The sequence below is a fragment of the Mustela nivalis genome (genome assembly GCF_964662115.1).
Source record: "Mustela nivalis genome assembly, chromosome: 4".
Classification (NCBI taxonomy): Eukaryota; Metazoa; Chordata; class Mammalia; order Carnivora; family Mustelidae; genus Mustela; species Mustela nivalis.
Genome location: NC_139023.1, coordinates 19,932,535 through 19,945,257, shown reverse-complemented (window position 1 = coordinate 19,945,257; position 12,723 = coordinate 19,932,535). Strand labels below are relative to the sequence as shown.

Here is a 12,723-nt window from a genome sequence, read left to right as displayed (position 1 = left end):
CTACAAATCCTGTCAGAAAAATCTGTTTATTCCTCCATTCTTAGGGATTATTAGATAAACATAATATGACTTTTACCCTCAGATATTGGAAGAAAACCTGAAAATGTGCATAAAGTTTTAAAACTTAATTTTTTTTCTAAACATTTTTGAATCTTTGTGACCCATCAGTTAAAACATGATGCAACATTATATTGTTTTCATTTCTTAGAAGAAAAAAAAAAAAAGAAACATTTATCCCTTTGTTTGAAAAAAGACATTTTCCATGTTTCTAATTTTAATTTGTATTGAGATCCAAAAACTTCTTTTGACATAACCGAAGCTGACAGAAGAAAAATATTTACACTAATAATCAGATTCTTATTCTGCATTTCAAAATATATCTAATTATAAGTCACTCACATATAATTTTCACCAGCTTTAATATTTTGCCAGATATATCTTTAACTTATATAATTTTATAGATCTAGAAAACTGATATTTTGAAGGTTGACAGCCATTAAATCAAGACTTACAGCAATGAATAAAGTCAGAAGCCTTTACCCTAAAGACCTAACTTTAATTAATCAGGTCACCTATCACCTTGACAAGTGAAAAGGGCCTTCAGAGGAAAGACCCAGACTTTACAGTTTTACAGAGTGATTATAAGCCTGATTTTGATCTAGAGACATTTACATGGCCTACGTTACAAGATAAAGACTATCTTTTTGAAACCAGCTGAAGTTAATTTATAGGACTTGAAAGATGATTAATAATGCTGTGACAGGAAACAGAAAATGCTTTCTGGAACTCCTTTCTCCTGTTCTCCAAGACAGGGTCAAAGGTGTGATGTGCTCAGGTAGTCCCATGCAAATCAGTTATACCCTGTTTATGCCCCTACCACCATCTGTTCCCTCTTCAGGACTTACCTGCTTATGTTGGAGAAGAAATACTTTCAGAAATAGTGAGCTAGACAACAAGTCTTCCAAATTTGTCTTTAAACTCTGGAAGGGCATAGTAGTTTTCTAAATTGCTTTATATTCAGAGAGCAAAAACACAGTAAATTGGAATTACACTAGTAAGAACAAAAGGCATGAACATATCTTCTTTTGTAAAACAAGAGTTAATTAAGAGGTTTTTAGGGCAGTGAAATCATTCAGTCTCATATTCTATTAGTGAATACATGTGCTTATACATTTGTCCAAACCCAAAGAATATAACAACACCAGGAATGAACCATAATGTAAATTATGGACTTGGCATGGTAATGATGTGTCAATGTGGGTTCATCAGTTGTGACAATGGTACTGTTCTGGTGGGGGTCACTGACAATGGGGGAAGCTATGCAGGAATGCAAACAGGAAATGCTAAAGAAATATCAATACCTTCTTCTCAATTTTGCTATGAACACAAAACTGCTAGAAAAATACAATTTTTTAAAAAATATTAAGAGGCACTTTACAAAGTGATTGTTTACAATAATCTATCTTCACTACATAATGATGTGGGAAACAAAGGCAGAAGAGAAATTATTAAATTTCCTTACTACCTACAGCCCATTGACAAGTCCTTGAAACAGGCAGAGTGACATTCATCTAGGGACTCCATTGCCTTGATGTTGACACTCTGCTAAGGGCAAAAGACAATTAATTCTAGCCTAACTGTCCCTTGCCCTCCCCATCCTGTAAGTCTACTTTAACATATAAACATTCTTTTGGAAACTTCCTTTGTCTCTGCCCTACAAGATACATGTTACAATCATCCTCCAATCATGTGACCCTCTGATATATATCTGAAGGGGCTCATGACTGGGGTTTTATTAGACAGTAGTAAATGACCTTTTCCCAACAATGGCTAGTCCCCTCAAGGTCCTGGAAACTTTGCTTCCAAATTCCTTAGAGACTTAGGCTATCCCTAAAGCTCTCTCAACTTGAAAGTATATAATGGGCCACTCCTTACAGCCGCAGGGCAGCTCTTTCTGCCCATGGGTCTTGTCAACATGCTTTAATAAAACCACCTTTTGCATCAAAGACTTTTCAAGAATTCTTTCTTGGCCATGGACTTCCAGCCCCTAAGGTCTTTCCTACAACATGTAATGCATTTAATGCCATTATTTTTAAAATATAACTTCAAATCAAGGGTTAAATAAAACAACACATTTTTAAAAATGGGTAAAGTTAAAAAAAAAGTAGAGTACGAAGTAAATATCAAGTGTATCTGAAAAAAATGTATAACAATCAATAAAAAACCATTTGTGTCAACATATAGTCTACATTTGAATGAAACTGCTTCGGTTTTGGTATTAATTTGTGATTTATAAATGAAATATTTGGAACACACTGTAAGTAAACTAATTTATGGATTATAAAGTTCTTGAAAGTTTTGCAATATATCCTCTGTATAAAATGAATTGAATAATGGAATCCTCACATTACAATTGTGAATATTTGCAAGTAAATTGCAAAATTTCTGGTTTTGTTATTGATAGCATTGTATTGTTAAAGTAATTTAAATAAAGGGGCCATTGGCGTAAGGTGTTTCTAATGTTTTGGTAATTTATATAAGCAAACCAAAATCTAAGCCAGAGTCAATGCATTTGAATTCAAGAATGTGAAATTGGGGGCGCCTGGGTGGCTCAGTGGGTTAAAGCCTCTGCCAGGCTCTGGTCATGATCTCAGGGTCCTGGGATCCAGGCCTATATAGCATGGCATTGGGCTCTCTGCTGAGCAGAGAGCCTGCTTCCTCCTCTCTCTCTGCCAGCCTCTCTGCATACTTGTGATCCCTGTCTGTCAAATAAATAAAATCTTTAAAAAAAAAAAAAAAAAAAAGAATGTGAAATTGAAGAGCAACCAATTACAAATATTCAAGTAGGGTTCCCAAAATAAAGCAAGTGCTTAAACTATAATGAGTCAAATAGTTTCATGGTTTACTTCCTTCTCTTAAAAAATGCTTCCTTAGCTCTTTACTCTGGAGTGCTCCTAACTTGGAATCAATACATATTCAAATAACCTCTTGAAAAAATTTTATGTGCCTCAGTTTGCACAGGTCATATACCACTCAATCTGGATTTAAGGAAGTACGCATGTTGTCCAAATACAGTACACATGTTGTCCAAATGCTGCCACATCCATCTGTAGTAAGTGCTTCAAATTCATCCTGGGGTTCTGTAATAGACAAGGATTTGGTTTATTCCCCATCTTTCTTAGAAAGTATTCAAAAAAGATAATCTTGTTTAAATACATTTTAGTAAGCATTAATATATTTTATTCCCTTTTAGTAAATTAGAAATACCCAATATTTGAATAAAGAGAGGCTACCAGAGCTTTACTTGTTCTACATGTAAACTTTACTTGTTCTACGTGTCTTTCTTGCAAGTATGTAAGATTCCACAGTTACCTGGAATTGAGAGAGGTTGTAAAATCTAAGAGCTTCCACTCAGATTAGCCTGATCTACAGCATAGCCACCAAAGAAAATTCTCAAAAAGAAAGCCATATTGTCCCTAGACTGGTTCCTAATCTGGCTCCCTAGCAAATTTTCCCAAACCTTCACTGCTTCTTGGAACCTGCCACTAAGCTGATTGCTCTAACCAAAACTCAGCTTGCCTCTGAGACAAGTAACCACCTTGCAGATCTCTTAGCAGTGACTCCACCCCCTGCACAACCAACACACTATAATATCTACCAGAAGAAGTATAAGTGGTCTCCTTATTTTTCATCTCTGCAATTTCCTAGAGGCTGATATGGCCTCTGTCTCTTTCTCTGGAATACTGCTGAAGTGCAGTGATCTCAGAGTTCTTTGCCATGATGGGTTCTTAAATATTTACATAAGCCGCTTGTTTTCCTTTTCATAATAAGCATTTAGATTCCCTTCATTCTTCTGTCCTTAAGGCATTTGTTGAGGTTAATTGACTTCTGTGCTCTGCTTCTTGTCTATGACTTTGTTCTGAGATTGATGCTAATTGACTTCTCTGCTGTGCTTCTGATTTCTTTAAAGTTTATGTAGGTTATTCAAGTATTCCAAGGTTTTTATATATTCATATTTGAGCTCCAGATGTTATATCAAAATACCATACGCTGGGTGGCTTAAACAATAGAAATATCTTTCTCACAGTTCTGTGAGAAACCATAGAAAAATATCTTTCTCACAGTTCTGTAGTGGGGAAGTCCAAGATCATTTGGCTCATTGATTCATGATTCAAGCTCTGTTTCTGGCTCACAGGTGGCAGTCTTAATGTGTCCTCATATGGTAAGGAGAGTAGGAAAAGATGGGTGAGGATGGGCAACATCTCTGATCTTTTCTTTTAGGGCATAATCTCATCTTGAGAACTCTAACCTCAAGACCTCATCTAAATATAATTATCTCCAAAGATCCTATCTTTAAATACATCACATTGAGGGTTAGGGTTGTAACACAGGAATTTTAGATGGGACAAAAATATTCACTTCATAACAATTTATTAATTTATAACTCTATAATGTCCGTTTTAAGAAAGGCAATATACTACCTTAAATCCAGCAACCACTAGCCTTGAGCTATACTCTTCAGAAGCATGAACCTACTTACAGTTCTTACAGGCAATACTGGCTGTTTGTTGTTGTGTCCTTTTTAATTTTGCTTTTCTTCCTCACTTGACCCTCAAATGGACAATATCTATTTAGACTCTTCATATAGGAAACATTTTGTTGTTATTGTTTTTCAAATCTTGCCTTGCCATCTTAGACTGAGTAAGATGAGCTTTCTAGCTTGGTTTCAAAACAATTTTTGTATTTGTAGCACCCCACACACAAACTCAATTTGTGCTAATGAAACAATGAATGAAACCTGTGAAATAATTTTTGTTACTTCCAATGCATACAGGATGAGAGTCAGGGATTAAAATAATAAATAAATAAATAAATAAAATGATCGACTAGACCATGTTGATTAGCTACCCATTAACAAATGCTCACTTGGTCCTTGTCTCTTTGATCATATGCCTGTCCCACAGAATGAATCTTATTTAATATAAGTATGTTATGGAACCCCATCCCAATGCACAAATAATTAGCTTAAGAATATATGACTCAACTTCTGTCATCAATTATAAAAGGAAGCACCATAAGGAGCTTCCAGGAAACATTTTCTTCCAAATAAAACAGATACATAAGGATAAATATCCTTGCCCTTTTCTTTTTAGGTTATTATAATAAAGAAATAATCTTCAGAGGCTACTACAGACTTTTGATAACCCAAAGGAGTAATCCATGAATGCATCAGTAAAATGAACCTAGAGGCCTAATTTGCTCAGCTGCTGTATAGGCTCTAGAACTTTCCATATGTGGACTATTTAATATGTGAAAATGTAAACTTCTTTTATTTAGCCTACTTTAAGTAGGTATCTATTTCTTGAAAATAAATAGATCCTAAGTGATTCAGAAGTCTGATGACCATGAGTAATAGATTTTCACCTGTTAAGAAAAATATCTTGGTAGAAACATTTCCTCATGTTAAGTCCTCTCCTACCTGCCTTTCAAAACCTTTGGAATTGGGGGCACCTGGGTCGCTCAGTGGATTAAAGCCTCTGCCTTCACCTCGGGTCATGATCTCAGGGTCCTGGGATCGAGCCCCACATCGGGCTCTCTGCTCCAAAGGGAGCCTGCTTCCTCCTCTCTCTCTGCTGGCCTCTATGCCTACTTGTGATATCTGTCTGTCAAGTAAATGAATAAAATCTTTAAAAAAAAAAAAAAAGAATCTCATGCTCAAAACCTTTGGAATTGGAGGCCTTAAATACATATTTTCCAGGATACTGCCCATAATATTTTAGTTATATAGATGCCCTGATCTTTTCACTCAAACTGTCTAAGACTGTAACCTTGTATTACCACTGAGAAATGTCCTTCCCTTGCTTTTCTAAACAGAAGTTCATTTCTTTGAGAAAGAGTACAAGGTAAGCTCCTACCTCTATAAATAAACTTAGAAGAGACATGAGCAGTGGATCAGATAAAACAACAGTTAAACCAATGTCTTAAGGCCTATAGCATTTTTAAAACCTATTATTTCTCTCCAAAAATAGGTCAACTATCTTAATGTCAATGATACATAACAACTCCTTTCTTCTGAAGGAACTCTATTTTAATTGGACATTAGGCATTGATAGAATCCACATCTCCATTTTCACTCCACTCACATCTTGATGCACTCAGCTCCTGTAACAAATTCCCCTAACATAGTCTTTTGCTAAAGGGGCAGCTCACTTAGCATATGAGATAGGAAACACCTCTTATCACTGTGCACAGAGTGCTTGAAAATGAATGCATTGGCAAGTGAATGTGTGGGAATGTACTATGACTATGATATCTTTAACTACCATACAATGACTATTATGAACTAGTAGACCCAGAAAACTGCATAGAATAATTGTTATTTGAATTTACATTTAAGTTCCAGTGGAAAATGTGATTTAGTTAAGAGTCTCAGTAGTTTATCAATGACACCTTAAAATCCCTGTGCCTTCATTACTCCATAAAACTGAAATAAAAACTACTTTAAACATGATGCTTTTAAAATTGAAAATGTGATACCTTCAAAGAAACAAAAACCTTATTGTTAAATAGCTCACAATGTGCCACCTTTGAAGATGCAGATGAATTCAGGAAATATAAATCAGATGTGGATACTGTAAATATATTCAATAACAGAAGTCCATTCAAGTAGAATTCATTTTGTGTTTAAAAAATTTAGATTAGTTCATCACCATTATAGATGACTTTCATACTTTTAGGTACTCTTTTACTATAATATTGAAAGGATATGACAAAACTTCAGGGGGGGGGAAAAAAAAACTTGATGAAACAGAGATATTTAGTTTACCTGATAAAGGGTTCAGAGTTATAGCCCTTAAGATGCCCACTGACCTGGGAAGAGAGTAAATGAACATAGTGAGAACTTCAACAAAGAGATTAAAAAAATAAGAAAGTACCAAATAGAAGTCACAGAGCTAAAGAATACAATAACTGAACTAAAAAACAAACTAGAAAGATTCAACAGCCGACTAGAAGAATCAGATTAGTCAACTAGAAGAAAAGGCAGAATTCATCCAATGAAAACAGCAAAAAGGAAAAAAAAAAGTGAACATAGCATAAGGGATTTGTGGGACAAAATCAAATGGACTAACGTTCATTATGCGGGTCCCAGAAGAAGAAGACAAAAAGAAAGGGAGAAAATCTTGCTTGAAGACATAATGGCTGAAAGTTTTCCTAACTAGGGAAAGGAAACGACATGCAGATTTAGAAAGCTCAAGAGTTCATAATAAGAAACCCAAACAGAACCTACCAACACACATTATAATCACAATGTCAAGTTGAAGACAAGGAAAGAATATTGAAAGCAACAAAAGAAAAACAACTAATTACATACAATGGAACCTTCATTAGAATATCAGTAGACTTTTCTACTCATCCTTGGCAGACCAAAGGAGTGATACAGTATATTCAAAGTGTTCAAAGAAAAAATATCCAACCACGAATACTCTATCTTCAAAGTTATTATTTAGAATTGATGTTGGCTAAACTTTTCCAGACAAGCAAAAGCTAAAGGAGTTCATCAACACTATACTGGCCTTACAAGAAATGTGAAAGGGACTTTATTAGAAAAAGAAAAGAAAGGGTGCTAAATGATAATAAGAAGACAGGAAAAAAATAACCTCCCTGGTGAGGTAAATGTATAGTAAAGGTAGTATATTAATCATTTATAAGGTTAATATAAAGTTAAAAGACAAAAGTAGTTTAAAAAAAACACTATTATAATAATTAGTTAAGGGACATACAAGATAAAAAGATGTAAAACAAGTTATCAAAAACATAAAATGTGTGCATGTGAGGGGTGAAAGTAAAAATGTTGAGCTTTAGAATGCTAACAAATTTAGTTACTGTAAGGTTTTGCAGGCGAGGTAAGCACAACACCAGGCAAGGTAGGCGCAAGGCAAGATTTATTAAAGGCACTCTCCAGGGAAGTTTCAGGGCTCCGGAGAAGGGGAGCCAGGAAAGTTGCGCTGGGAAGAGGTCTGCAGGGATCTTTAATCCCACGAAGTACCTCCACTCCAAAAAGGGGAATGGGGGAAGTCACACTGGGAGGAGTTGGCAGGGATCTTTAATCAGGCCAAGGCAGGGCATGGACTCACATCCATATTTGGTGATCGGAGGTATGGGGTGAGGGCTCCTTATACTCCTGTTTCCCACCCCACCCATAGGTATTGGGTTACCTATGGAGACGTGACCTGGGTGTACACCCTTTTGGCGGGAGAGTCTAGGGTTAAGGAAGGGGGTGGGGGAGGGACTGGAAGATGGCGGCCCTGCGGTCATTTCTCTTGTTCCTCCTGCATTCCCAGAACCCCCTACCCAACAGTTATTATCAATTTTAAATAGACTGATATAGATATAAATGATTTGTTAGCCCCATGGTAACCACAAAAAAAAAAAAAAAAAGATAGAAAGAAAGAAAGAAAAAAAAACACTAAATACACAAAAGAAAGAGAAAGAAATATATCACTAAAGAAAGTCATCAAATCACAAAAGTAGAAAAGACAGAAATGAGGAACTACAAAAACAGCCAAGAAACAATTAATCAAATGTCAGTAAGTACATAACTATTAATAATTACTTTAAATGTGAAAGGACTAAATGCTCTAACCAAAATACATACAGTGGATGAATGGATTTAAAACACACACACACACACACACACACCACATCTCCATACTACCTACAGGAGACTCACAGACAAACGGAAAGTGAAGAGATGGAAAGATACATTCTATGCAAATGGAAACCAAAAGAAAGCTGGGGTACTTATATCAAACCAAACAGACTTTAAAACATAACAATAAATGCATACTTCAAGAAACCACAAAAGTCTCAAGAAAACAATGCAACTTTACACCTCAAGAAATAGAAAAAGAACGAATGAAGCCTCAAGTTTGTACAAGGAAAGAAGTAACAAAGATTAGAGCAATGAGAGTAAAGAAGCATGAGAATAAAGAAGATTAATAAAGCTAAGAGCTATTTTTTTGTTTGCTTGTTTGTTTTGGCAAGTCATTAGGTAGAATCACCAAGATAAAAAGGAAGAGGACTCAAAATTGGAATGAAAGTGGAAATAAAACTAATGCCAGAAATATAGAAATACAAAGGATCATAAAAGATTGCTATGAACAATCACATGCAACAAATTGGACAACCCATCAAAATGGATAAATTCCTAGAAACATAAAAACCTACCAAGACTAAATCATGATGATGTAGAAAATCTGAGCAGATTAATTTTTTTAAAGATTTTATTTATTTATTTGATAAACAGAGATCACAAGTAGGAGGCAGGCACAGAGAGAGGGGGAAGCAGGCTCCCCACTGAGCAGAGAGCCCAATGTGGGCTAGATCCCAGGACCCTGAGATCATGACCTGAGCTGAACGCAGAGGTTTTAACCCACTGAGCCACCCAGGCACCCCGAGATTAATTATTAATAAAGGGATTGAATCAGTACTTAAAAACCCCACAATAAACAAAAGTCCAGTACCAGATGTTTTAACTGATGAACTCTACCAAATATTTAAACTGTTCCTTTCAAACTGGTACAAAAAATAAAAGAGTGAGGAATTCTTCTAAACTTATTTTATTAAGCCAGCATTATCTTGATACCAAAACCAGATAAAGATACCACAAGGGGGGAAAAAAAAATACTTACCAATATCCCTGATGAACATGGATGCAAAAATCCATAACAAAATATTATCAAACTAAATTCAACCATACATTAAAAGGAATGTAAAACATAATAAAGTGCATTTTATTTTGGGGATGCAAGGATGTTTCAGAATCTTCAAATCAGTCAATGTGATACACCCAGAGCAACAAAATGAAGAATAAAAATAATAATCATCTCATCTCAGTAGATACATTATAAACACTTAAAAAATTCAACACTCACTTATGATAAAAACTCTTAACAAACTGAGTATAGAGGGAACATAATTAAGGCCATATGTAACAAACTCACAACCAACATTATACTCACTGGTGAAAATCAGGAAGTTTTCCTCGAAGATCAGGAACAGGACAAAGTTGCCCAGTTTTGACATCTTTATTCACCATAGTATTGAAAGTTCTAGCTAGAGCAATTAGGCTAGTAAAATAAATTAAGGGCATTCAAATTGGAAAGGAAGAAATAAAACTGTTACTATTTGCAGAAGACATGATATTCTATATAGATACCCTAAAGATTATATAAAAAGCTGTTAAAATTAATAAACGAATTCAGTAAAGTTGCAGAATATAAAATCAATACACAAAAATGACTGCATTTTTAAAGATTTATTTATTTATTTTTTAGAGAAAGAGAGTATGCAAGTGGGGAGACGGGGACAGGGAGAGGGAGAGAGACGATCTTCAGCACACTCCCTGCTGAGTGCAGAGCACAACTTGGGGCTCTATCTCACAGCCCTGAAATCAGAAGTTGGACACTCAACCAACTGAGCCACCCAGACACGCCATCAATTTCTATACACCAATAACAAACTATCAGAAAGAGAAATAAAGAAGTTACCTGTTACAATAGCATCAAAAATAAAATATCTAGAAATAAATTATACAAAGGAGGTGAAAAATCTGTATATTGAAGAGTACAGACTTTAATGAAAGAGACTGAAGAAGACACAAATAAGTGGAAACATCTTATGGTCATGATTTGTTACCATCAACATTGTTAAAGTGTTTAGACTACCCAAAACTGTATGGATTCAATACAATTTCTTTCAAAATTATAATGACATTTTTCAGAAGAAATAGAAAAACCCTAAGATTTGTACAGAATCACAAAAACACCCTAAAGAGCAAAAACAATCTTGAAAAAGAAGAACAAAACTGGAGGCATCACATTCTCTGATTTCAAACTATATTATAAAGTCATACTAATCAAAGCAGGTAGGGGTGCCTGGGTGACTTAGATGGTTAAGCATCTGACTCTTGGCTTTGGCTCAGGTCATGATCTCATGGGTCCTGGGATTGAGCCCTGCATTAAGCTCCATGCTTAGCAGGGAATCTGCTCAAAAGATTCTCTCCCTCTGCTCCTCTCCCCACTGTGCATTCTCTCTAACATAAATAAATCTTAAAAATAAAATAAAACAACACAGTATGGTATTTGTATAAAAATAGACGTGTAGGTCATTGGCACTAAATGGAGAGCCCAGAAACAAATCCATGCATATGTGGTCAATTAATTTATAACCAAGGAGTCAAAAATATACAATGGGTAAAGGACAGTCTCTTTAATAAATGGTGTTGGTAAAATTGGACAGCCATAGCAAAAGAATGAAATCCAACCACTATCTTACTCCAAACACAACAATTAACTCAGACTGGATTAAAGACTTGATCATAAAACCTGAAACCATAAAATTTCTAGGAGAAAACATAGGTGGTAAACTCCCCGATGAAATGCCACCAGAGTATTACTCCCACCTTAAAAGACCACCAGAGACGTGAGTCAAAGCCAAGCAGCAAGGGTCGTTTATTGCAGGTTCAAACCTGGACCTCTGCGCCGCTCGTTGCCTATAACGCCGAGAGGTCTAGAGCTGGGTTGGTACAGGGTTTTTATAGACTGATACAAACAAGTTTCGGGTAGGGTGGGGCTGGCCAAGTATGTCTGTTCAAACTGTCAACCAATCAGCTCAGCCCCACAATTGGCTGACAGTTTGCTCAGGCACACCTGGCACCAGCGGATTGGTTCAGGGCGCCCCCGCGAGAAACAAGCAAAGCAGTCTTACAGAAGCAGAACCGGCCAGTTAGCGCGCGCGTGAAAAAGCAAACGTTTGTACAGAAGTGAAACTAGCTGGTTAACAGGATAAAAATGCACTTCTAGCCAGGGGGTTTCTTTTGGTCTTTCACTGACATACATGTTTGTGGTTATTTTTTTGAATCTGGCACCAAAAGCAAAATCAACAAAAGCAAGAATAAGTGAGACTACATCATACTAAAAAAGCTCTACATCGTGAATGAAATCATCAACAACAGGGCAGTGTATAGAATGTTAGAAAATATTTACAAATCATGTATCTGATAATGGACTAGTAGCCAAAATATATTAGCAAGTCATATGACTCAACAGCAAAACACAATCCAATTACAAAATGAGTAGAAAGTCAGAATTGACATTTTTCCAAAGATGCAATACAGAAGACCAACAGGTACATTGAAAAGACCCTCAACATTACTAAACATTTGGGAAATGCAAGCGAAAACCACAGTGAGCTATTACCTCATACGTAGTATAAGTAATACAAAAATAAGAATGAATAAGCAAGAAGAAACAAGTGTTGGTGAAGATGTGGAGAAAAGATAACCTTTTTTACTGTTGATGGGAATGTAAGTTGGGGCAGCCGCTGAGGAAACAAGTATGAGATTTCCTTTAAAAAAAATAAATAAGGGGCGCCTGGGTGGCTCAATGGGTTAAAGCCTCTGCCTTTGGCTCAGGTTATAATCCCACAGTCCTGGGATCGAACCCCACATCAGGCTCTCTGCTCAGCAGGGAGCCTGCTTCTCCTCTCTCTCTCTGCCTGCCTCTCTGCCTACTTGTGATCTCTGTCAAATAAATAAATAAAATCTTTATAAATAAATAAATAAATAACAATAGAACTACCATGTGATCCAGCAATTCCACTTGTGGGTATTTATCCAAAGAAAACAAAAACACATGTTAAAAATTTATCTGCACTCTTATG

The 12,723-nt window shown here is 35.8% G+C and overlaps 1 long non-coding RNA gene across 1 annotated transcript; it reads right to left on the bottom strand.

The window, feature by feature from the left end:
• Window positions 1–2,973: 2,973 nt before the first annotated feature.
• Window positions 2,974–11,542, bottom strand: LOC309862966. The gene is made up of 4 exons (XR_014310817.1): window positions 11,465–11,542; window positions 10,023–10,130; window positions 6,827–6,870; window positions 2,974–3,140 (listed from the first exon to the last, which is right to left on the bottom strand). It is a non-coding gene; the product is annotated as an uncharacterized lncRNA (long non-coding RNA).
• Between the last annotated feature and the right edge of the window lie 1,181 nt (window positions 11,543–12,723).